Source organism: Oncorhynchus clarkii, chromosome 31 (genome assembly GCF_045791955.1).
Source record: "Oncorhynchus clarkii lewisi isolate Uvic-CL-2024 chromosome 31, UVic_Ocla_1.0, whole genome shotgun sequence".
NCBI lineage: Eukaryota > Metazoa > Chordata > Actinopteri > Salmoniformes > Salmonidae > Oncorhynchus > Oncorhynchus clarkii.
In genome coordinates, this window is record NC_092177.1 from 39,559,939 (window position 1) to 39,585,864 (window position 25,926).

General features: G+C 40.3%; 8 non-coding genes across 8 annotated transcripts; all 8 read left to right on the forward strand.

Moving 5' to 3' along the window:
• Positions 1–6,271: 6,271 nt before the first annotated feature.
• trnac-gca (transfer RNA cysteine (anticodon GCA)) lies at positions 6,272–6,343 on the forward strand. The gene has a single exon. It is a non-coding gene; the product is annotated as a tRNA-Cys (tRNA).
• Positions 6,344–13,047: 6,704 nt separating this feature from the next.
• trnac-gca (transfer RNA cysteine (anticodon GCA)) lies at positions 13,048–13,119 on the forward strand. The gene has a single exon. It is a non-coding gene; the product is annotated as a tRNA-Cys (tRNA).
• A 1,066-nt stretch (positions 13,120–14,185) lies between these two features.
• Positions 14,186–14,257, forward strand: trnac-gca (transfer RNA cysteine (anticodon GCA)). Its single transcript has one exon. It is a non-coding gene; the product is annotated as a tRNA-Cys (tRNA).
• Positions 14,258–14,559: 302 nt separating this feature from the next.
• Positions 14,560–14,631, forward strand: trnac-gca (transfer RNA cysteine (anticodon GCA)). The gene has a single exon. It is a non-coding gene; the product is annotated as a tRNA-Cys (tRNA).
• A 1,796-nt stretch (positions 14,632–16,427) lies between these two features.
• trnac-gca (transfer RNA cysteine (anticodon GCA)) lies at positions 16,428–16,499 on the forward strand. Its single transcript has one exon. It is a non-coding gene; the product is annotated as a tRNA-Cys (tRNA).
• A 784-nt stretch (positions 16,500–17,283) lies between these two features.
• trnac-gca (transfer RNA cysteine (anticodon GCA)) lies at positions 17,284–17,355 on the forward strand. The gene has a single exon. It is a non-coding gene; the product is annotated as a tRNA-Cys (tRNA).
• Positions 17,356–19,330: 1,975 nt separating this feature from the next.
• Positions 19,331–19,402, forward strand: trnac-gca (transfer RNA cysteine (anticodon GCA)). Its single transcript has one exon. It is a non-coding gene; the product is annotated as a tRNA-Cys (tRNA).
• A 1,338-nt stretch (positions 19,403–20,740) lies between these two features.
• On the forward strand, positions 20,741–20,812 carry trnac-gca (transfer RNA cysteine (anticodon GCA)). Its single transcript has one exon. It is a non-coding gene; the product is annotated as a tRNA-Cys (tRNA).
• Positions 20,813–25,926: the final 5,114 nt, after the last annotated feature.

Sequence of the window (25,926 nt, forward strand, 5' to 3'; positions counted from 1 at the left end):
CAAAAATGTGCCAGGCCAGCTAGTTAACATTAACCTACTACATCTAGCTACATGTTGAACTTCCATCCTCTCAGGCCAGGGGCACAATGTATGAATTTTTGGTTGGATCAGAATCGCTGTTATAATCATTGGCCAGTACAGAGAATTAAGTAAAACCACAAGTCTAAATCCCTATCTCCGTCCATGATTAATTTAGGTAATCGCAAGCTAGCCACCGGACAACGACAAAATGAGATGCAACAATATTGTTCCTTTCTGTCAATGACATTTGGCTTCTGATGTGATGTGATTGGTGTGAAGCCAAATCCAAACTGGCTTCCCTTGACCCTTTTTTCGGCGTGCCAGGACCATTTACAGCTGAGCTCACTAAGTTTAGCTCAACGCTGATTAGTTATTATTTTATATCGTTTTTCATCATGGGAGGTCAAATGCTCACTGGCTTCCCTTGCATTCAAGGCAATGTTAAACTCTTTTTGACTAGACGGCATCAGATAGATGGGCTACACATACTGAGACACAGGGGCGCTGTTTCATTCGTTCTGATGCTTTCTCCGGCGAGGTTACATTCAGCCTTTTTATTGATGAAATACAGAGCGATGAAAGATGATTTATTTTGTATGTTTGTTTCTTGGTCAATTTTTTGGGGAAGCATGGCTTCCCTTAGCATCAATGAATTCACGACACTGGGAACGAATCAACTTGCTCACACCACAATATGAATCGCACCAGTAGCTCTGTTTCCATGAACTTGTCCAGTGATATTTTTTGTCAACATTTAAAAAGTTGCATAGAAATTAGACGCGACAATTGCCTGCAACGGTACATTTCCGTTGAACTGTCTTATGTAGATAAAAACAGCTGGATGTAATGAAGTTACACCTTGAAAAAAAAAACACCCACTGGGCACAAACGTTTAAAAAAAGTTGATGATAATGTATATTTTCGTTTGAATATCATACTACCGTCATCAGAATGTCATGAATTGTAACCACTTTTAAATAGGGGGATGAAATTGATGCACCCCCTTCAACATCCCCTTCAAAAATGTGTCTGTCTAAGATAGAGACAGGCCTGTCGGTATGGGATGCGTCTTAGACCACTGCATCCGCCCATGTCGGCCTTCCGTATGTGTGGTGGAAAGTGGCAGAGTTACAGAGCTGTTTGTCAGACCACGAGACATCCCAAAAATCAGTCTGTTTAAGATAGAGACAGGCCTGTCGGTATGGGATGCGTCTTAATCCACTGGATCCGCCCATGTCGGCCTTCCGTATGTGTGGTGGAAAGTGGCAGAGTTACAGAGCTGTTTGTCAGACCACGAGACATCCCAAAAATCTCACGAAAACGTCTGTGGTGTCCTGTGTTCGAATGGTTTGGCCTACAAAACACACAAGACTCGTCTGAAGTCGGTAACGTCCATGTGCGAACCTCTGTCTGTAGTGTTCAAATGGTTTAGCCTACAAAATTAATATGACCCCACAATGTTCTCGTCTGAAGGTAACCTGGTACCTGGAAAAACTATTTATGGAAGTAGTTTGGTGCCGAAAAAAAAGGGGGGTAAATACAGTGCGCACCATTTTTTATTCTATTGACTCGATACTCCAAAATGTGGGATTTGAAATCAAACATTGACTGACTGAGGTTAAACTGCAGACTGTTACCTTTAATTTGAGGGTATTTTCATCCATATTGGGTGCACTGTTTAGATATTGCAGCACTTTTTGTACATAGTCCCTTCATTTTAGGTGAGCAAAAGTATTTGGAAAAAGTTACTTATATGTGTATTCAAGTAGTAAAAGGTTAAGTATTTGGTCCCATATTCATAACATGCAATGACCACATCAAGTTACAGCCGCACAAATATTATACACCCCCCCCAAAAATGCTGACCTCCCATGTTATTGTATTTGTGAGATGTTAGCATGTCTTGGGGGTATGATATTTGTGCATCTGTAACTATCACTAATCACTATTCACGGTTAATTCACGATTATCCGTAATCATGGAGGCATCCATGATTAGAAGTGTTTAGAAACATATTATATTCTTATTTACTGTAAAACTGACTCCAAAATGACACAATGCAATATTTACTATTCATTTCTACTGGGCACAAAATAATCTGAAACACAACCAAAGCAAACAGCAAATGCATCCAACAATTTTGTAGAATCACAAGATTATTGTAGTCATTGTGTGCTATGAATATGGGATCAAATACTTAACTTTTTACTACTTTAATACACATAAGTGAATTTGTCCCAATACTTTTTCTACCCTAAAATGGGAGGACTGTGTACAAAAAGTGCTGTAATTTCTAAACGGTTCACCCAATATGGATGAAAATACCCTCAATTTAAAGCTTGACGATCTACCCTTTAACATCTTTGTCCTTGTTTGATTTCAAAACTTTTGGAGTATAGAGCCAAGATAATTGTAGAAAATTAATTGACACAATAATTATGGAAGGCACTGTAAGTGTTGAAGAGCTTTCGTATATCTCCTAGATGTAGAAAAACTAGACAATAGAAAAAAGCGTTTCTATGGGCTACAATAGTAAAGACCAAATTCAATATTTTATCAAATCATTTTTACATACAATACATTTTTTATACCTACAGGGGTCCTAAAACTCAAAATCAAATAGCTAAATGAGATATGGTATGACCATCTTAAAACAATTCCATGTGTTAGCTTAGTATAAGTAGCCTCAGAAGCATCTGCATTCAACAAATGTTGTGTGGTTATCCTTAGACATATTCTCCAAATGTATACACAAGGAATTGTTGATACATTGTCCCCGTAAAATGTTACATTACATTTATTCCCCCCAAAATTTGCAAAATATGCTTTTTACTAGCTTTTTTGGAATTTTACAGATTTCAAAGTATTTATCCACAATTGGCTATGTGTAAATCCGTACCTGGGGTGTCTTAACAAAATGAAACCAAAATATATTGGTTTCATCCAATGTCCAGAACATTTTTATTTCGTGATATGCAGGTTTGCACATAGATTAACTAATTTGCCTACTTTACAATATTTCAGAAACAATGTAATATAGAACAATTGTATATTTGTGTCCACATTCAACTGGTAAAAGTTGATTGTGATATGATTAATGGGAAAAATATCTTATTACGGTGTGGTGTTGGGCCATAACCAATTAATTACAGATTAGGTATGCATTTTTTAGTTGAATCACAAATTCTCATTAGATTCTGCTAATGTAACCAAAAGATTCAGTGAATAAGGATAAAAAAGATAACCACGCCCACATCATTGACAAAAACACCATATTACACACCATATTATTCAACCAATATTACTTTGGGTAGTCAAGGTATTTTATACTCAATAGTTTGTCAATAGAAGGAATTGGCCTAGTGGCAAAATGGCTAAATAACTTATTTTCAAGCCGTCTACTGGCCTCTTGTGGAACAATACTGAACAACAGGATGCTTGAAAAGACACTTTTGACTTTCTCTGTCATAACTCAAATCCTAGTGCACCCTTTTGCACTCCAAGTTCAAATCCTGCAGCCCGCCTGAAGTAATGTGCTTTATAAGTGTATCTTGAGAGAGGGTGTTTCTTATTAGGTGCTGTTACTCTTAATCTAAAATGTCTCTTATTAGACGGTAATTCTCTCCAGTTCCTGGCAGATGGGGTACAGCTCAGTGATAGAGGATTTGACTACAAATCAAGAGGTCCCAGATTCCAACTTGCCAACTTGAAATTAAATGCTTTATAAGTGTGATTTGAGAGAGGGAGTGTTCTTTATTAGGTGCTGTTACTCTTAATCACAAAACATAGGCCTTATGGACAAACTCAATAAAATAAGAGAAAGGTATGTTCATACGGTATAATTGACAAAAAAAATAAAAAATAACGTTCCAGAAAGCACTTTTTCTTGAATTTTTTTTCTTTTTTTTTTTCTTCAAAATTTGACCCTTGAGACTTGACTTTGTGACCATTTGCAATATGAAAATCTACGGTAGAGTGACACTTGGCATTTGCCATATGTCACTTGCCATATGGTTTGGATGAACTGCCGTCCATTTGAGTGGTATTTGCGATTGTGTATGTGTTTCGTCCAATGCCAATATGTTGCCATTCATTTTTGTCCATTTCATGGGGTTTTCCCTTATTAGCTGTTTTTTGTCTCTGCTGTTTTTATCTCTCAGTTTCTAACAAAGGGGGAAGTGCGTTACACATCAGATCAAGAGATCTCAGGTTCAAATCCTTCTATCCCCTTGATATCAAATACATTATAGATGAGTTTTCATAGAGGGAGAGGTCTTTATTAACAGTTCATTTATTTGGCAATATCTAAAATGTCTGTTATTAGATTTTTTTGTCTCTGTCAGACAGTTCCAAGCAGAGGGTGCGTTACAATTCAGATCAAGCGGTCTCAGGTTCAAATCCATTTGTCCCTTTGAAATCAAATACGTTATGGGTTTGTTTTCATAGAGAGAGTGTTCTTTATTACGTTATGTAGATCTCCATCTAAAATGTCTCTTAATTGATTATTTTTCCACCTTTAGACAGTTTCTAGCAGAGGGGGTAAATCTCAGTGGTAGAGCATTTGACTGCAGATCAAGAGGTCCCAGGTTCAAGTCCTTCTATCCACTTGAAATCCAATGCATTATAGTTGTGTTTTCATAGAGGGTCACTTTTTTTTATCAGCCAACATAACTCCATTTAAAATGTCCCTTATTAGACTATTTTTCTGCCTTTAGAAACTTTCTAGCAGAAGGGGTATATCTCAGTGGTAGAGCATTTGTCTGCAGATCAGGAGGTCCAAGGTTCAAATCAAGAACTTTCTAAAACGGAACCCAAACTGGCTGCCATTGTGCATAAATATGTATCCCCCCTCACACCAAACGCAATCACGACATGCAGGTTAAAATATCAAAACATACTCTGAACCAATTACATTCATTTGGGGACAGGTCGAAAAGCATTTAACATTTATGGCAATTTAGCAACCTAGCTTGCACTTGCTAGCTAACTTGTCCTATTTAGCCAGCTTGCTGTTGCTAGCTAATTTGTCCTGGGATATAAACATTGAGTTGTTATTTTACCTGAAATGCACAAGGTCCTCTACTCCGACAATTAATCCACACATTAAACGGTAAACCGAATCATTTCTAGTCATCTCTCCTCCTTCCAGGCTTTTTCTTCTCTGGACTTTATATTGCGATTGGCAACTTTTATAAATTAGGTGCATTACTGCCACCGACCTCGTTCTTCTTTCAGTCTCCCAAGTGGGTATAACCAATGAGGAGATGGGACAAGGGTACCTGCTTCTATAAACCAATGAGGAGATGGGAGCGGCAAAACATGCGGCGAGATCTGCGTCAGAAATAGAACTGACTTCTATTTTAGCCCTTGGCAACGCAGACGCTCATTGGCGGGCACGAACAGTGTGGGTGCAATAATTGAATAATATGGATTTCCTAAAAAAAAAATTGTAAAGCTCGCACACGAGCTGTCTAGTCAGGGTATAAGTGTATCTTGAGAGAGGTTGTGCTCCTTTTTCGGGAGAAGTTACTCAATCTAAAATGTCCCTCTTGAGATGTTCTTTCTCTCAGTCAAACAGTTCCAAACAGAGTGAGGAGAGTGTTACACTTCAGATCAAAAGGTCTCAGGTGCAATTCCTTCTATCCCCTTGAAATCCAATACATTATAGGTGTGTTTTCCAAGAGGAAGAGTTCTTAATTATGCAATAGAAATTCGCCATCTAAAGTGTCGTTGTTAGACCATTTATCCCACTTCAGACGGTCTTTAACAGAGGTGGTATAGAACAGTTGTAGAACAGTTCAAAAAGGAATGGGTGATGCATTACACTTCAGATCAAGAGGTCTCATGTTCAAATCCTTTTGTCAACTTGTAATCAAATACTTTATGGATATGTTTTAAAAGAGAGAGTGTTCTTGATGATGTTATGTAGATCGCCATCTGAAATGTCCCTTATTAGACAATTTCTCAGGATCAAATCCTGGCTCCCCCTTGAAATCAAGTACATTCGAAGTGTATCTTGAGAGAGAGAGCGCTACTTTTTAGATTATGTTACTCAATATAAAGTATCCCTAATTAGAAGTTTTTTCTCTCAGTCAAAGAGTGCAATAGACTTCAGATCAAGAGGTCTCAGGTTCAAATACTTTATGGGTATGTTTTCAAAGAGAGAGTGTACTTTATTAGGTTATGTCGATCTCCAGCTGAAATGTCCCTTATTAGACCATTTTTCCTCCTTTAGGTAGTTTCAGGCAGAGGGGGGAAAGCTCAGTGGTAGAGCATTTGACTGCAGATCAAGAGGTCCCAGGTTCAAATCCTGGTGTTCCCTTGAATCATGTACTTTCGGTGTGTATCTTAAGGGTATGAGTAGTCCTTCTTAGATTACGTTACTCAATCTAAAATGTCCCTCATTCGATATTTTTTCTCTCAGTCAAAGAGTTCATAACAGAGATGGAAGTGCAATAGACAATTAACAATTTCTCAGCATCAAATCCTGGTGCCTCCTTGAAATCAAGTACTTTCTAAGTGTATCTTGAGAGAGAGAGTGCTCCTTTTTAGGATATGTTACTCAATCTATAATGTCCCTCATTAAATGGTTGTTCTCTCAGTCAGACAGTTCCTACCAGAGGTGGAAGTGCAATATACTTCAGATCAAGAGGTCTCAGTTTCAACTCCTTTTGTCAACTTGAAATCAAATACTTTATGGGTATGTTTTCAATGAGAGATTGTTTTTGATTAGGTTATGTAGATCACCATCTGAATTGGTCTCCCAAGATGGCATAGCAGTTCAGACATATTTTTGTCCTCGTCCTGTCGTGTCCCGTATATATATATATTTACAACTTTTTTTTCACATACATTTTTAATTTTCCAAAAACTCATCTTCAGAACACTCTCCTGCAATCCGCTTCACCAATTTATATTTATATAAAAAAGTATTATTTACCTCAGTTCTGTGATCCTCCGAGAGGCTAGCCAGAAATTAGCCAGAAGCTAGCCGGGAGCTAGCCAGAAGCTGGTCCAGAAGCTACTCTGAAGCTGGTTCAGGGGCTATTTCAGAAGCTAGTTAGCTTATTTACTGGCTAATCGTTGGTACTCAGCTGACCACTGTGGTCATCGGCTGTCCTTTGGCTCGAGAATCTATCGCCAGTTTTGTATGGCGCGGTGCAGCGCAGCGCGGCTCGGAGCGGAACATATCGGACCAATTTTTCTCTCCATGTCCCTGGATTTCGGCCGCTGGCTCTGGACGTCCATGCCTGGATCTCGCAGCTAGCTAGCTGCTATCCGTGTGACTATCGGCTTTCGTCGATTCCGGAGCTAACATCAATTGTTCCGGAGCTAGCCAGCTGAAGAGTTCCATCAATCACTCCTGGGCTGCAGTCACCTATCCGGACCCGTTTTGCTGCCTACGCGGAGACCCACCGGGCCTTCACGGCTAGACTGCCGACGTTGTCTACTCGAGGGAACTGTCCGGCTGGCTCCTCCGGCGCAACGTTGCCTGGGCGCCCATCTGCGGCCTGCTAGCCGTTGGCTATGTTATCGGCTGCTATCTGAATAGACAATCGGACAATTTTTATTTTATTTTTATTTATTTATTTATTTTTCTTGTTGGGCCTCTATAACTATATCTATTGTTTTTATTTTTGCTGTTGTTGTGTGATTTGGATTCATCCCCTCTACCACACGGAAACCCACTAATCTACTGACGGAACGCAAGAGTTGGCTAATAACAGACCTCCATCTTATGCTAGCTTGCTCCTATGCTAGCTTGCTACCGATTTAGCTGTCTAAATCGCCGTGACCCCCAACCAACCTCTCCACTCACTGGACCCTTTTGATCACTCGACTGAGCATGCCTCTCCTTCATGTCAATATGCCTTGTCCATTGCTGTTCTGGTTAGTGTTTATTGGCTTATTTCACTGTAGAGCCTCTAGTCCTGCTCATTATACCTTATCCAACCTATTAGTTCCACCACCCACACATGCAATGACATCTCCTGGTTTCAATGATGTTTCTAGAGACAATATCTCTCTCTTCATCACTCAATACCTAGGTTTACCTCCACTGTATTCACATCCTACCTTACCTTTGTCTGTACATTATACCTTGATGCTATTTTATCGGCCCCAGAAACCTCCTTTTACTCTCTGTTCCAGACGTTCTAAACGACCAATTCTTATTGCTTTTAGCCGCACCCTTATTCTACTCCTACTCTGTTCATCTGGCGATGTAGAGGTGAATCCAGGCCCTGCAGTGCCTAGCTCCACTCCTGTTCCCCAGGCGCTCTCTTTTGACGACTTCTGTAACCGTAATAGCCTTGGTTTCATGCATGTTAACATTAGAAGCCTCCTCCCTAAGTTTGTTCTATTCACTGCTTTAGCACACTCTGCCAACCCGGATGTTCTAGCTGTGTCTGAATCCTGGCTTAGGAAGACCACCAAAAATTCAGACATTTTAATTCCAAACTACAACATTTTCAGACAAGATAGAACTGCCAAAGGGGGCGGTGTTGCAATCAACTGCAAAGATAGCCTGCAGAGTTCTGTCCTACTATCCAGGTCTGTACCCAAACAATTTGAACTTCTACTTTTAAAAATCTACCTCTCTAAAAACAAGTCTCTCACCGTTGCCGCCTGCTATAGACCACCCTCTGCCCCCAGCTGTGCTCTGGACACCATATGTGAACTGATTGCCCCCCATCTATCTTCAGAGCTTGTGCTGCTAGGCGACCTAAACTGGAACATGCTTAACACCCCAGCCATCCTACAATCTAAACTTGATGCCCTCAACCTCACACAAATTATCAATGAACCTACCAGGTACCTCCCCAAAGCCTTAAACACGGGCACCCTCATAGATATCATCCTAACCAACTTGCCCTCTAAATACACCTCTGCTGTTTTCAACCAAGATCTCAGCGATCACTGCCTCATTGCCTGCATCCGTAATGGGTCAGCGGTCAAACGACCTCCACTCATCACTGTAAAACGCTCCCTGAAACACTTCAGCGAGCAGGCCTTTCTAATCGACCTGGCCGGGGTATCCTGGAAGGATATTTGATCTCATCCCGTCAGTAGAGGATGCCTGGATATTTTTTTTAAATGCCTTCCTAACCATCTTAAATAAACATGCCCCATTCAAGAAATTTAGAACCAGGAATAGATATAGCCCTTGGTTCTCCCCAGACCTGACTGCCCTTAACCAACAAAAAAACATCCTATGGCGTTCTGCATTAGCATCGAACAGCCCCCGTGATATGCAGCTGTTCAGGGAAGCTAGAAACCATTATACACAGGCAGTTAGAAAAGCCAAGGCTAGCTTTTTCAAGCAGAAATTTGCTTCCTGCAACACTAACTCAAAAAGGTTCTGGGACACTGTAAAGTCCATGGAGAATAAGAACCCCTCCTCCCAGCTGCCCACTGCACTGAAGATAGGAAGCACTGTCAACACTGATAAATCCACCATAATTGAGAATTTCAATAAGCATTTTTCTACGGCTGGCCATGCTTTCCACCTGGCTACTCCTACCCCGGTCAACAGCACTGCACCCCCCACAACAACTCGCCCAAGCCTTCACCATTTCTCCTTCTCCCAAATCTGCTCAGCTGATGTTCTAAATGAGCTGCAAAATCTGGACCCCTACAAATCAGCCGGGCTAGACAATCTGGACCCTTTCTTTCTAAAATTATCTGCCAAAATTGTTGCCACCCCTATTACTAGCCTGTTCAACCTCTCTTTCGTGTCGTCTGAGATTCACAAAGATTGGAAAGCAGCTGCGGTCATCCCCCTCTTCAAACGGGGGGAAACTCTTGACCCAAACTGCTACAGACCTATATCTATCCTACCATGCCTTTCTAAGGTCTTCGAAAGCCAAGTCAACAAACAGATTACCGACCATTTCGAATCTCACCATACCTTCTCTGCTATGCAATCTGGTTTCAGATCTGGTCATGGGTGCACCTCAGCCACGCTCAAGGTCCTAAATGATATCTTAACCGCCATCGATAAGAAACATTACTGTGCAGCCGTATTCATTGATCTGGCCAAGGCTTTCGACTCTGTCAATCACCACATCCTCATCGGCAGACTCGACAGCCTTGGTTTCTCAAATGATTGCCTCGCCTGGTTCACCAACTACTTCTCTGATAGAGTTCAGTGTGTCAAATCGGAGGGTCTGCTGTCCGGACCTCTGGCAGTCTCTATGGGGGTGCCACAGGGTTCAATTCTTGGACCGACTCTCTTCTCTGTATACATCAATGAGGTCGCTCTTGCTGCTGGTGAGTCTCTGATCCACCTCTACGCAGACGACACCATTCTGTATACTTCTGGCCCTTCTTTGGACACTGTGTTAACAACCCTCCAGGCAAGCTTCAATGCCATACAACTCTCCTTCCGTGGCCTCCAATTGCTCTTAAATACAAGTAAAACTAAATGCATGCTCTTCAACCGATCGCTACCTGTACCTACCCGCCTGTCCAACATTACTACTCTGGACGGCTCTGACTTAGAATACGTGGACAACTACAAATACTTAGGTGTCTGGTTAGACTGTAAACTCTCCTTCCAGACCCATATCAAACATCTCCAATCCAAAGTTAAATCTAGAATTGGCTTCCTATTTCGCAACAAAGCATCCTTCACTCATGCTGCCAAACATACCCTTGTAAAACTGACCATCCTACCAATCCTCGACTTTGGCGATGTCATTTACAAAATAGCCTCCAATACCCTACTCAACAAATTGGATGCAGTCTATCACAGTGCAATCCGTTTTGTCACCAAAGCCCCATATACTACCCATCATTGCGACCTGTACGCTCTCGTTGGCTGGCCCTCGCTTCATACTCGTCGCCAAACCCACTGGCTCCATGTCATCTACAAGACCCTGCTAGGTAAAGTCCCCCCTTATCTCAGCTCGCTGGTCACCATTGCATCTCCCACCTGTAGCACACGCTCCAGCAGGTATATCTCTCTAGTCACCCCCAAAACCAATTCTTTCTTTGGCCGCCTCTCCTTCCAGTTCTCTGCTGCCAATGACTGGAACAAACTACAAAAATCTCTGAAACTGGAAACACTTATCTCCCTCACTAGCTTTAAGCACCAACTGTCAGAGCAGCTCACAGATTACTGCACCTGTACATAGCCCACCTATAATTTAGCCCAAACAACTACCTCTTTCCCTGCTGTATTTAATGTATTTATTTATTTTGCTCCTTTGCACCCCCATTATTTTTATTTCTACTTTGCACATTCTCCCATTGCAAATCTACCATTCCAGTGTTTTACTTGCTATATTGTATCTACTTTGCCACCATGGCCTTTTTGCCTTTACCTCCCTTATCTCACCTCATTTGCTCACATCGTATATAGACTTGTTTATACTGTATTATTGACTGTATGTTTGTTTTACTCCATGTGTAACTCTGTGTCGTTGTATGTGTCGAACTGCTTTGCTTTATCTTGGCCAGGTCGCAATTGTAAATGAGAACTTGTTCTCAACTTGCCTACCTGGTTAAATAAAGGTGAAATAAAAAATAAATAAAAATTAAAATGTCCCCTTTTTAGACAATATCTCAGGATCAAATTCTGGCACCCCCTTAAATCAAATACTTTCTAAGTGTATCTTGATAGTGCTCCTTGAGTGCTCCTTTTTTGGTTATGTTATTCAATCGAAAGTGTCCCTCATTAGATGGTTTTTCTCTCAGTTGAACAGTTCCCAACAGAGGTGGAGGTGGACAAGACTGCAGATCAGGAGGTCTAAGGTTCAAATCCTGGTCCCCCCTTGAATCATGTACTTTTGATGTGTATCATGAGGGTAGGAATAGTCCTTTTTAGATTATGTTACTCAATCTAAAATGTCCCACATTTGATGTTTTTTCTCTCGGTCAGAGATTTCATAACAGAGATGGAAGTGCAATGGACTTCAGATCAAGAGGTCTCTGGTTCAACATATTTTGTCAACTTGAAATCAAATACTTTATGGGTATGTTTTCAATGAGAGATTGTTTTTGATTAGGTTATGTAGATCACCATCTGAAATGTCCCCTTTTTAGACAATATCTCAGGATCAAATCCTGGTGCCCCCTTGGGTCATGTACTTTCGGTGTGTATCTTGAGGGTAGGAGTTGTCCTTTTTAGATTACGTTACTCAATCTAAAATGTCCCTCAAGAATATGGTTTTTCTCTCAGTCAGAGAGTTCATAACAGAGATGGAATTGCAATAGACAATAAACAATTTCTCAGCATCAAATCCTGGCACCTCCCTGAAATCAAGTACTTTCTAAGTGTATCTTGAGAGAGAGAGAGTGCTCCTTTTTAGGATATGTTACTCAATCTATAATGTCCCTCATTAAATGGTTGTTCTCTCAGTCAGACAGTTCATAACAGAGGTGGAAGTGCAATATACTTCAGATCAAGAGGTCTCAGTTTCAACTCCTTTTGTCAACTTGAAATCAAATACTTTATGGGTATGTTTTCAATGAGAGATTGTTTTTGATTAGGTTATGTAGATCACCATCTGAAATGTCCCCTTTTTAGACAATATCTCAGGATCAAATCCTGGCACCCCCTTAAATCAAGTACTTTCTAAGTGTATCTTGAGAGAGGGAGTGCTCCTTTTTTGGTTATGTTATTCAATCGAAAGTGTCCCTCATTAGATGTTTTTTCTTTCAGTTGAACAGTTCCTAACAGAGGTGGAAGTGGAAAAGACTGCAGATCAAGAGGTCTCAGGTTCAAATCCTGGTGCCCCCTTGAATCATGTACTTTTGATGTGTATCATGAGGGTAGGAATAGTCATTTTTAGATTATGTTACTCAATCTAAAATGTCCCTCAGTAGATGGTTTTTCTCTCAGTTGAACAGTTCCTAACAGAGGTGGAAGTGGAAAAGACTGCAGATCAAGATCAAAGATCAGATCATATACTTTATGGGTATGTTTTCAAAGAGAGAGTGTACTTTATTAGGTTATGTCGATCTCCAGCTGAAATGTCCCTTATTAGAACATTTTTCAACCTTTAGATAGTTTTAAGCAGAGGGGGTATAGCTCAGTGGTAGAGCATTTGACTGCAGATCAAGAGGTCCCAGGTTCAGATCCTGGTGCCCCTTGGGTCATGTACTTTCGATGTATATCATGAGGGTAGGAATAGTCCTTTTTAGATTATGTTACTCAATCTAAAATGTCCCTCAATAGATGGTTTTTCTCTCAGTCAGAGAGTTCATAACAGAGGTGGAAGTGCGATGGACTTCAGATCAAGAGGTCTCTGGTTCAAATCCTGTTGTCAACTTGAAATCAAAAACTTTATGGGTATGTTTTCAATGAGAGATTGTTTTTGATTAGGTTATGTAGATCGCCATCTGAAATGTCCCCTTTTTAGACAATTTCTCAGGATCAAATCCTGGCGCCCCCTTAAATCAAGTACTTTCAAAGTGTATCTTGAGAGAGGGAGTGCTCCTTTTTTGGTTATGTTATTCAATCGAAAGTGTCCCTCATTAGATGGTTTTTCACTCAGTTGAACAATTCCTAACAGAGGTGGAAGTGTAAAAGACTGCAGATCAAGAGGTCCCAGGTTCAAATCCTGGTGCCCCCTTGGGTCATGTACTTTTGATGTGTATCTTGAGGGTAGGAATAGTCCTTTTTAGATTATGTTACTCAATCTAAAATGTCCCTCATTAGATGTTTTTTCTCTCAGTCAGAGAGTTCATAACATAGGTGGAAGTGCAATAGACTTCAGATCAAGAGGTCTCTGGTTCAAATCCTGTTGTCAACTTGAAATCAAATACTTTATGGGTATGTTTTCAATGAGAGATTGTTTTTGATTAGGTTATGTAGATCACCATCTGAAATGTCCCCTTTTTAGACAATATCTCAGCATCAAATTCTGGCACCCCCTTATATCAAGTACTTTCTAAGTCTATCTTGAGAGAGGGAGTGCTCTTTTTTTGGTTATGTTATTCAATCGAAAGTGTCCCTCATTAGATGTTTTTTCTCTCAGTTGAACAGTTCCTAACAGAGGTGGAAGTGGAAAAGACTGCAGATCAAGATCAAAGATCAGATCAAATACTTTATGGGTATGTTTTCAAAGAGAGAGTGTACTTTATTAGGTTATGTCGATCTCCAGCTGAAATGTCCCTTATTAGACAAATTTTCAACCTTTAGATAGTTTTAAGCAGAGGGGGTATAGCTCAGTGGTAGAGCATCTGACTGCAGATCAAGAGGTCCCAGGTTCAGATCCTGGTGCCCCTTTGGGTCATGTACTTTTGATGTGTATCATGAGGGTAGGAATAGTGCTTTTTAGATTATGTTACTCAATCTAAAATGTCCCACATTAGATGTTTTTTCTCTCAGTCAAAGAGTTCATAACAGAGGTGGAAGTGCAATGGACTTCAGATCAAGAGGTCTCTGGTTCAAATTCTGTTGTCAACTTGAAATCAAATACTTTATGGGTATCTTTTCAATGAGAAAGTGTACTTTATCCGGATATGAAGATCTCCAGCTGAAATGTCCCTTAATAGACAATTTTTCCACCTTTAGAAAGTTTTAAGCAGAGGGGTATAGCTCAGTGGTAGAGCATCTGACTGCAGATCAAGAGGTCCCAGGTTCAGATCCTGGTGCCCCTTTGGGTCATGTACTTTTGATGTGTATCATGAGGGTAGGAATAGTGCTTTTTAGATTATGTTACTCAATCTAAAATGTCCCACATTAGATGTTTTTTCTCTCAGTCAAAGAGTTCATAACAGAGGTGGAAGTGCAATGGACTTCAGATCAAGAGGTCTCTGGTTCAAATTCTGTTGTCAACTTGAAATCAAATACTTTATGGGTATCTTTTCAATGAGAAAGTGTACTTTATCCGGATATGAAGATCTCCAGCTGAAATGTCCCTTAATAGACAATTTTTCCACCTTTAGAAAGTTTTAAGCAGAGGGGTATAGCTCAGTGGTAGAGCATTTGACTGCAGATCAAGAGGTCCCAAATCCTGGTGCCCCTGTCGATCATGTACTTTTGGTGTGTATCTTGAGGGTAGGAGTTGTCCTTTTTAGATTACGTTACTCAATCTAAAATGTCCCTCATTAGATGGTTTTTCTCTCAGTTGAACAGTTCCCAACAGAGGTGGAAGTGGAAAAGACTGCAGATCAGTAGGTCTAAGGTTCAAATCCTGGTCCCCCCTTGAATCATGTACTTTTGATGTGTATCATGAGGGTAGGAATAGTCCTTTTTAGATTATGTTACTCAATCTAAAATGTCCCACATTTGATGTTTTTTCTCTCGGTCAGAGATTTCATAACAGAGATGGAAGTGCAATGGACTTCAGATCAAGAGGTCTCTGGTTCAACATATTTTGTCAACTTGAAATCAAATACTTTATGGGTATGTTTTCAATGAGAGATTGTTGTTGATTAGGTTATGTAGATCACCATCTGAAATGTCCCCTTTTTAGACAATATCTCAGGATCAAATCCTGGTGCCCCCTTGGGTCATGTACTTTCGGTGTGTATCTTGAGGGTAGGAGTTGTCCTTTTTAGATTACGTTACTCAATCTAAAATGTCCCTCAAGTAGATGGTTTTTCTCTCAGTCAGAGAGTTCATAACAGAGATGGAAATGAAATAGACAATAAACAATTTCTCAGCATCAAATCCTGGCACCTCCTTGAAATCAAGTACTTTCTAAGTGTATCTTGAGAGAGAGAGAGTGCTCCTTTTTAGGATATGTTACTCAATCTATAATGTCCCTCATTAAATGGTTGTTCTCTCAGTCAGACAGTTCCTACCAGAGGTGGAAGTGCAATATACTTCAGATCAAGAGGTCTCAGTTTCAACTCCTTTTGTCAACTTGAAATCAAATACTTTATGGGTATGTTTTCAATGAGAGATTGTTTTTGATTAGGTTATGTAGATTACCATCTGAAATGTCCCCTTTTTAGACAATATCTCAGGATCAAATCCTGGCACCCCCTTAAATCAAGTACTTTCTAAGTGTATCTTGAGAGAGGGAGTGCTCCTTTTTTGGTTATGTTATTCAATCGAAAGTGTCCCTCATTAGATGTTTTTTCTCTCAGTTGAACAGTTCCTAACAGAGGTGGAAGTGGAAAAGACTGCAGATCAAGAGGTCTCAGGTTCAAATCCTGGTGCCCCCTTGAATCATGTACTTTTGATGTGTATCATGAGGGTAGGAATATTCATTTTTAGATTATGTTACTCAATCTAAAATGTCCCTCAGTAGATGGTTTTTCTCTCAGTTGAACAGTTCCTAACAGAGGTGGAAGTGGAAAAGACTGCAGATCAAGATCAAAGATCAGATCATATACTTTATGGGTATGTTTTCAAAGAGAGAGTGTACTTTATTAGGTTATGTCGATCTCCAGCTGAAATGTCCCTTATTAGAACATTTTTCAACCTTTAGATAGTTTGAAGCAGAGGGGGTATAGCTCAGTGGTAGAGCATTTGACTGCAGATCAAGAGGTCCCAGGTTCAGATCCTGGTGCCCCTTGGGTCATGTACTTTCGATGTGTATCATGAGGGTAGGAATAGTCCTTTTTAGATTATGTTACTCAATCTAAAATGTCCCTCAATAGATGGTTTTTCTCTCAGTCAGAGAGTTCATAACAGAGGTGGAAGTGCGATGGACTTCAGATCAAGAGGTCTCTGGTTCAAATCCTGTTGTCAACTTGAAATCAAAAACTTTATGGGTATGTTTTCAATGAGAGATTGTTTTTGATTAGGTTATGTAGATCGCCATCTGAAATGTCCCCTTTTTAGACAATTTCTCAGGATCAAATCCTGGCGCCCCCTTAAATCAAGTACTTTCAAAGTGTATCTTGAGAGAGGGAGTGCTCCTTTTTTGTTTATGTTATTCAATTGAAAGTGTCCCTCATTAGATGCTTTTTCACTCAGTTGAACAATTCCTAACAGAGGTGGAAGTGTAAAAGACTGCAGATCAAAAGGTCCCAGGTTCAAATCCTGGTGCCCCCTTGGGTCATGTACTTTTGATGTGTATCTTGAGGGTAGGAATAGTCCTTTTTAGATTATGTTACTCAATCTAAAATGTCCCTCATTAGATGTTTTTTCTCTCAGTCAGAGAGTTCATAACAGAGGTGGAAGTGCAATAGACTTCAGATCAAGAGGTCTCTGGTTCAAATCCTGTTGTCAACTTGAAATCAAATACTTTATGGGTATCTTTTCAATGAGAGAGTGTACTACATCCGGATATGAAGATCTCCAGCTGACATGTCCCTTATTAGACAATTTTTCCACCTTTAGAAAGTTTTAAGTAGAGGGGTATAGCTCAGTGGTAGAGCATTTGACTGCAGATCAAGAGGTCCCAAATTCAAATTCTGGTGCCCCTGTCGATCATGTACTTTCGGTGTGTATCTTGAGGGTAGGAGTTGTCCTTTTTAGATTATGTTACTCAATCTAAAATGTCCCTCAAGTAGATGGTTTTTCTCTCAGTCAGAGAGTTCATAACAGAGATGGAAATGCAATAGACAATAAACAATTTCTCAGCATCAAATCCTGGCACCTCCTTGAAATCAAGTACTTTCTAAGTGTATCTTTAGAGAGAGAGTGCTCTTTTTTAGGATATGTTACTCAATCTATAATGTCCCTCATTAAATGGTTGTTCTCTCAGTCAGACAGTTCCTACCAGAGGTGGAAGTGCAATATACTTCAGATCAAGAGGTCTCAGTTTCAAATCCTGTTGTCAACTTGAAATCAAATACTTTATGGGTATCTTTTCAATGAGAAAGTGTACTTTATCCGGATATGAAGATCTCCAGCTGAAATGTCCCTTAATAGACAATTTTTCCACCTTTAGAAAGTTTTAAGCAGAGGGGTATAGCTCAGTGGTAGAGCATTTGACTGCAGATCAAGAGGTCCCAAATCCTGGTGCCCCTGTCGATCATGTACTTTTGGTGTGTATCTTGAGGGTAGGAGTTGTCCTTTTTAGATTACGTTACTCAATCTAAAATGTCCCTCATTAGATGGTTTTTCTCTCAGTTGAACAGTTCCCAACAGAGGTGGAAGTGGAAAAGACTGCAGATCAGTAGGTCTAAGGTTCAAATCCTGGTCCCCCCTTGAATCATGTACTTTTGATGTGTATCATGAGGGTAGGAATAGTCCTTTTTAGATTATGTTACTCAATCTAAAATGTCCCACATTTGATGTTTTTTCTCTCGGTCAGAGATTTCATAACAGAGATGGAAGTGCAATGGACTTCAGATCAAGAGGTCTCTGGTTCAACATATTTTGTCAACTTGAAATCAAATACTTTATGGGTATGTTTTCAATGAGAGATTGTTGTTGATTAGGTTATGTAGATCACCATCTGAAATGTCCCCTTTTTAGACAATATCTCAGGATCAAATCCTGGTGCCCCCTTGGGTCATGTACTTTCGGTGTGTATCTTGAGGGTAGGAGTTGTCCTTTTTAGATTACGTTACTCAATCTAAAATGTCCCTCAAGTAGATGGTTTTTCTCTCAGTCAGAGAGTTCATAACAGAGATGGAAATGCAATAGACAATAAACAATTTCTCAGCATCAAATCCTGGCACCTCCTTGAAATCAAGTACTTTCTAAGTGTATCTTGAGAGAGAGAGAGTGCTCCTTTTTAGGATATGTTACTCAATCTATAATGTCCCTCATTAAATGGTTGTTCTCTCAGTCAGACAGTTCCTACCAGAGGTGGAAGTGCAATATACTTCAGATCAAGAGGTCTCAGTTTCAACTCCTTTTGTCAACTTGAAATCAAATACTTTATGGGTATGTTTTCAATGAGAGATTGTTTTTGATTAGGTTATGTAGATTACCATCTGAAATGTCCCCTTTTTAGACAATACCTCAGGATCAAATCCTGGCACCCCCTTAAATCAAGTACTTTCTAAGTGTATCTTGAGAGAGGGAGTGCTCCTTTTTTGGTTATGTTATTCAATCGAAAGTGTCCCTCATTAGATGTTTTTTCTCTCAGTTGAACAGTTCCTAACAGAGGTGGAAGTGGAAAAGACTGCAGATCAAGAGGTCTCAGGTTCAAATCCTGGTGCCCCCTTGAATCATGTACTTTTGATGTGTATCATGAGGGTAGGAATATTCATTTTTAGATTATGTTACTCAATCTAAAATGTCCCTCAGTAGATGGTTTTTCTCTCAGTTGAACAGTTCCTAACAGAGGTGGAAGTGGAAAAGACTGCAGATCAAGATCAAAGATCAGATCATATACTTTATGGGTATGTTTTCAAAGAGAGAGTGTCCTTTATAAGGTTATGTCGATCTCCAGCTGAAATGTCCCTTATTAGAACATTTTTCAACCTTTAGATAGTTTGAAGCAGAGGGGGTATAGCTCAGTGGTAGAGCATTTGACTGCAGATCAAGAGGTCCCAGGTTCAGATCCTGGTGCCCCTTGGGTCATGTACTTTCGATGTGTATCATGAGGGTAGGAATAGTCCTTTTTAGATTATGTTACTCAATCTAAAATGTCCCTCAATAGATGGTTTTTCTCTCAGTCAGAGAGTTCATAACAGAGGTGGAAGTGCGATGGACTTCAGATCAAGAGGTCTCTGGTTCAAATCCTGTTGTCAACTTGAAATCAAAAACTTTATGGGTATGTTTTCAATGAGAGAGTGTACTACATCCGGATATGAAGATCTCCAGCTGACATGTCCCTTATTAGACAATTTTTCCACCTTTAGAAAGTTTTAAGTAGAGGGGTATAGCTCAGTGGTAGAGCATTTGACTGCAGATCAAGAGGTCCCAAATTCTAATTCTGGTGCCCCTGTCGATCATGTACTTTCGGTGTGTATCTTGAGGGTAGGAGTTGTCCTTTTTAGATTATGTTACTCAATCTAAAATGTCCCTCAAGTAGATGGTTTTTCTCTCAGTCAGAGAGTTCATAACAGAGATGGAAATGCAATAGACAATAAACAATTTCTCAGCATCAAATCCTGGCACCTCCTTGAAATCAAGTACTTTCTAAGTGTATCTTTAGAGAGAGAGTGCTCTTTTTTAGGATATGTTACTCAATCTATAATGTCCCTCATTAAATGGTTGTTCTCTCAGTCAGACAGTTCCTACCAGAGGTGGAAGTGCAATATACTTCAGATCAAGAGGTCTCAGTTTCAAATCCTGTTGTCAACTTGAAATCAAATACTTTATGGGTATGTTTTCAATGAGAGATTGTTTTTGATTAGGTTATGTAGATCACCATCTGAAATGTCCCCTTTTTAGACAATATCTCAGCATCAAATTCTGGCACCCCCTTATATCAAGTACTTTCTAAGTCTATCTTGAGAGAGGGAGTGCTCTTTTTTTGGTTATGTTATTCAATCGAAAGTGTCCCTCATTAGATGTTTTTTCTCTCAGTTGAACAGTTCCTAACAGAGGTGGAAGTGGAAAAGACTGCAGATCAAGAGGTCCCAGGTTCAAATCCTGGTGCCCCCTTGAATCATGTACTTTTGATGTGTATCTTGAGGGTAGGAATAGTCCTTTTTAGATTATGTTACTCAATCTAAAGTGTCCTTCATTGGATGATTTTTCTCTCAGTCAAAGAGTTCATAACAGAGGTGGAAGTGCAATGGACTTCAGATCAATAGGTCTCTGGTTCAAATCCTGTTGTCAACTTGAAATCAAATATTTTATGGGTATCTTTTCAATGAGAAAGTGTACTTTATCCGGATATGAAGATCTCCAGCTGAAATGTCCCTTAATAGACAATTTTTCCACCTTTAGAAAGTTTTAAGCAGAGGGGGTATAGCTCAGTGGTAGAGCATTTGACTGCAGATCAAGAGGTCCTAGGTTCAAATCCTGGTTCCCCTTTGGGTCATGTGATTCATGAGGGTAGGAATAGTCCTTTTTAGATTATGTTACTCAATCTAAAATGTCCCACATTTGATGTTTTTTCTCTCGGTCAGAGAGTTCATAACAGAGATAGAAGTGCAATGGACTTCAGATCAAGAGGTCTCTGGTTCAACATATTTTGTCAACTTGAAATCAAATACTTTATGGGTATGTTTTCAAAGAGAGAGTGTTCTTGATTATGTTATGTCGATCGTCACCTGAAATGTCCCTTATTAAACAATTTCTCAGGATCAAATCGTTATTAGGTGATTTAACTCTTCATCTAAAATGTCCATTGTTAGGAACTGTCTGGCTGAGAGAAAACATTGTCTAACAGAAGGGGTTGGAGCTCATCGGTAAAGCATGAGACCGCAAATCAAGAGGTCTTGATGACTGTATTTTGACCGAGGAAGTGTCCTTTGTTGCCTCCGCTCCACCTAAAATGTCCCCTATTAGTCAGTATGTCTCTCCATTAGATGCTATGCCTTCAGAAAGTACTCACATCCCCTTGACTTTTTCAGAAAGTTGTTACAGCATGGATTTAAAATGGATCGCATTGAGATGTTGTGTCACGGGCCTAAACACAATATCCCATGATTGTCAAAGTGGAATGATGTTTTGTAGAAAAAAAAAAGGAAAAGTTGAAATGTCTTGAGTCAATAAGTGTTCAACCTCTTTGTTTTGGCAAGCCTACATCAGTTCAGGAGTAACGTAATAAGTTGCACGGACTCACTCTGTGTGCGATAATAGTGTTTAACATGAGTTTTGAGGGACTACCTGATCTCTGGACCCAAAACATACAATTATCGGTTAGGTTCCTCAGTCGAGCAGTGTATTTCAAAACAGATTCAACCACAAACACCAGGGAGGATCTCCAATGTCTCGCAAAGAATGGCACCTATTGGTACATGGGTAAAAAAAATAAAAATTCAAAAGCAGACATCGAATATCCCTTTGAGCATGGTGAAAATATGAATGACACTTTGGATGGTGTATCAATACACCCAGTCACTACAATGATACAGGCGTGCTTCAAGTTATGTATTGACTTGACTCAGAATCAAGGGATTTACTAACCTGTACTTTATTCCATGTCCCAAACCCAACCAACTGCATATCCAAGAACAACCAACATCTGTGCATCACGTTTCCTCATCATGCCCCTGCTGTTATTGCTCCACTAGGTGCCGCTAATAGTCCACACCCCTCCTCTTCTTAGCTGTTTGACTCGCTATTATTATGACACATCTCTTCAAATATTTTCCAACAACAACATACTGTAATGTTTACTGTTGCTTGCTTTAAACAATCAGCCATGACACTGGTTACATTGCTGGAAATACTTTTTGTTGACAACGTTCATTCGACAAGAACTCTTGCCGGGAACTTTTCAGGTGATGGCTAGGGGTAGACGGCCCTGCCAATCAGAATGTGTCAGAGATTATTCTGATCCATTATGGCAACATGCCTATCTAACATAGTCCTTCAGATGCACTGCTTTGTTGTCTGAGTCCCCTGGGTCGAGGCTTTGGCTGAACGGCCTCGACAGGTGCAGGCACTTGTCTATGCAGTGTTAACAGAGTTCTCCTTCCTGTCCATGACAACGTATGGCCCTGGTTCGAAGGTAGTTGACAACTTGTTCCGCTTTGGTGTCTGTAGCAGAACCATGTCACCTTGCTGGATTGTGCTTTTAGTTGCTCTCCTAGGTCTGTCGGTTCAGGTCCTGGCTGCATGTCGGGGTGACAGCTCAACAGTTCAGCTGGACTGCGGCCTGCATCTGAATGCGGTGTACTCCTGCAGGCCATGAGAAACGCCCGTAGTTCTGTGTGCCTTCCCTTCTGATTGAGCAGAGCGGGTTGCTTTGACGTGTTCTGCCTTTGAACTTTGCCATTGGTCTGCGACCAGTATGGAGTGATGTGGCGGTGTCAGACCCCGGCCCACACATGTCAATGGCTAGGATCTGCCATGGTTTAGCTGGAAGCTCTATTCTGACTTTAGGGATCTGCTTTGGTAGTGTGCAATTGACTTGACACGGTGGAAAGGACGTCATGAGCAGTACTTTTGCGGGCAGTCTCTATTTTATTTTTAATATCCCCTGATTCCCTTCATGTGCTAACATCAATGTTTGTTTCTGAGCTGCTAGTGGAATGCAATTGCCTTGTAGAATTATCTGTCCAACAACAGAGAGTTATTCCTGAACACGTCGGTGTGCAGTGTCGCATGTACTCCAGCCACACTGTCTGATGTTTGTTGGTGTATGTTTGTTCTAGAGTAGCTAGAATTGGGTCCTTTTGCTGACGTTTCTTCCATCTCTCGTGTGCTGAATGCACATGGCACAGTGTCGTCATCTGACGTGGAAATTCTAACCAGAAAGGAAGAGAGAGACTGCAGATTCTTCAAAACAACTTATTATAAGATTTGCCCAAAATGGACCTGGTTAACAATCGCACAACAGGTGCAAAAGTCAAGAGCCCAACGAACAAGAGTCGGGTCTCACCCTTTATAGGAAAACACAACCTCTTTGGTCTATGTGGCAGTTTAGCAGGTGTGTGAGATCATGGTGGGAGCATAGCGTACAAACGACAGTTTTGTTACTCCTTTCTGCTGATACAATTGTCGCTGCTGCACAAGCTAGCCACTGTTCTCTTCATATCTTCACACAACTGTGCTCTTGAAAGATAGGAAAAGAACAGGATGGACCAAAAAAACTGGTCACTCTCAGACGGCCCTTTGTTTTTGACCACGTGACTGAGTTACTCAGAAACAAGAGCGCCTCTTCTTACATGAAAGAAACAAACAGTAGAAATGTACAAGTTTAAGGTTTATATAAATGATGTGCATAACAGAGTTTGTCATTTTGCCACTATACGTCCTAGTAGTGTGGAGACGCTGGAAGGTTCAGTGTCAACCGTGACAGTGAGTCGGGTGAATTCTGAGGCCCAGGCTCGTTTACAACCTTCAATCTGTAAGGCTACATTCTCAGTGCCCATCTTTCGATCTTCGCTGGTCGTTTGGATTTTGGAGAATAAAATTGTCTCTTGTGGTCAGTTACCATTACAAATCCTTTGTCATTTGTCAAACACATGAAGACTGGAGACTGAAAATATTTGGCATGGGTCCCCAGATCCTCAAAAAGTTCTACAGCTGCACCATCGAGAGCATCATGACCGGTTGCATCACCACCTGGTATGGCAACTGCTCGGCATCTGACCTTAAGAGGGCCAAGCTTCCTGACATCCAGGACCTCTATACCAGGCGGTGTCAGAGGAAAGCCCATAAAATTGTCAGAAAATCCAGTCACCCAAGTCATAGACTGTTTTTTCTGCTACCGCACGGCAAGCGGTACCGGGGCGCCAAGTCTAGGACCAAAAGGCTGCTGAACAATTAATCAAATGGCCACCAGACTATTTACATTGACACCCACCCCATTTGTTTTGTACACTGCTGCTACTCATTGTTCATTATCTTCTTACGGGCAGGTGGGACGGTAACATCCGGTGAAATTGCAGAGCGTGAATTTCAAAAAAACTAAATTCGTAATATTAAACATTCATGAAGATACAAGTGTCTTACATCATTTAGAAGCTTAACTTCTTGTTAATCCAGCTGCTTTGTCAGATTTGAAAAAGGCTTTATGGCGAAAGCATACCATGCGATTATCTGAGGACAGAGCCCCGCATAAGCATTAAAAACATTTTCCAACTAAACAGATGCATCGCAAAAGTCAGAAATAGTGATAAAATAAATCCCTTACCTTTGAGGATCTTCATCTGCTTGCAATCACAAGGTTCCCAGTTACATAACAAATGGTCCTTTGTTCGATAAAGTCCATATTTATATCCCCAAAAAATTAAGTTTATTTGGCGTGCTTCATTCAATAATCCACCTGTTTCCCCTCGTTCAAAATGCATACAAAATATATCCCAAACGTTACCAATAAACTTGGTCCAAACATGTCAAACAACATTCCTAATCCAACCTCAGTTACCCTAATATGTAAATAAACATTCAAATTTAAGATGGAAAATAGTATATTCATTACAGGAGATATAACCAAGTGTGCGCCCTCACCGGAGCATGTCAAACATTTTCCAACCAAGCAGATGCAACACGAACGTCAGAAATAGTGTTAAAATAAATCCCTTACCTCTGAAGATCTTCATCTTTTTGCAATCCCAAACGTCCCAGTTACACAATGAATGGTCGTTTTGTTCAATAAAGTCCTGCTTTATATCCCAAAAATACACCTGTTCCAACTCGCCCAACATGCCTACAAGGGATTCTAAAAAGTTACCTGTAAACTTGGTCCAAACATTTCAAACAACGTTTTTAATCCAACCTCAGGTACCCTAATATGTTAATAATCAATCAAATTTAAGACGGAATAAACTGTTAACAATACCGGAGAAAAACAGCGTGGGGCGCGCACTCATTCATGCACACCAAAAGACTAGAGGCCTTCTGAGTGACACTTAGAAAGAATACGAATACTTCTTAATTTTTCAACAACAAAAAAACATTAAACAATTTCTAAAGACTGTTGACATCTAGTGGAAGCCATAGGAACTGCAATCTGGGTCCTAATCACTAGGCTTGGAAAGTCCAATGACCTAAAAAAAAACATTCCTGGTTGGATTGTCCTCTGGGTTTTGCCTGCCAAATCAGTTCTGTTATACTCACAGACATTATTTTAACAGTTTATGAACTTTAGAGTGTTTTCTACCCAATACTACAATATACATATCCTAGCTTCTGGGCAGTTTACTTTGGGCATGTTTGTCATCCAAACTTCAAAATACTGCCCCCTACCCCAGAGAGGTTATCTATGCATAGTCACTTCACCCCTACCGACATGTACAAATCACCCCAACTAACATGTATCCCCGCACAATGACTCAGTACCGGTACCCCCGTGTATAGCCTCATTGTTGTTATTTTATTGTGTTACTTTTTATTATTTTTTACTTTAGTTTATTTGGTAAATATTTTCTTAACTATTCTTGAACTGCATTGTTGGTTAAGGGCTTGTAAGTAAACATTTCACGGTAAGGTCTACACTTGTTGAATTCGGTGCATGTGACAAGTAAAGTTTG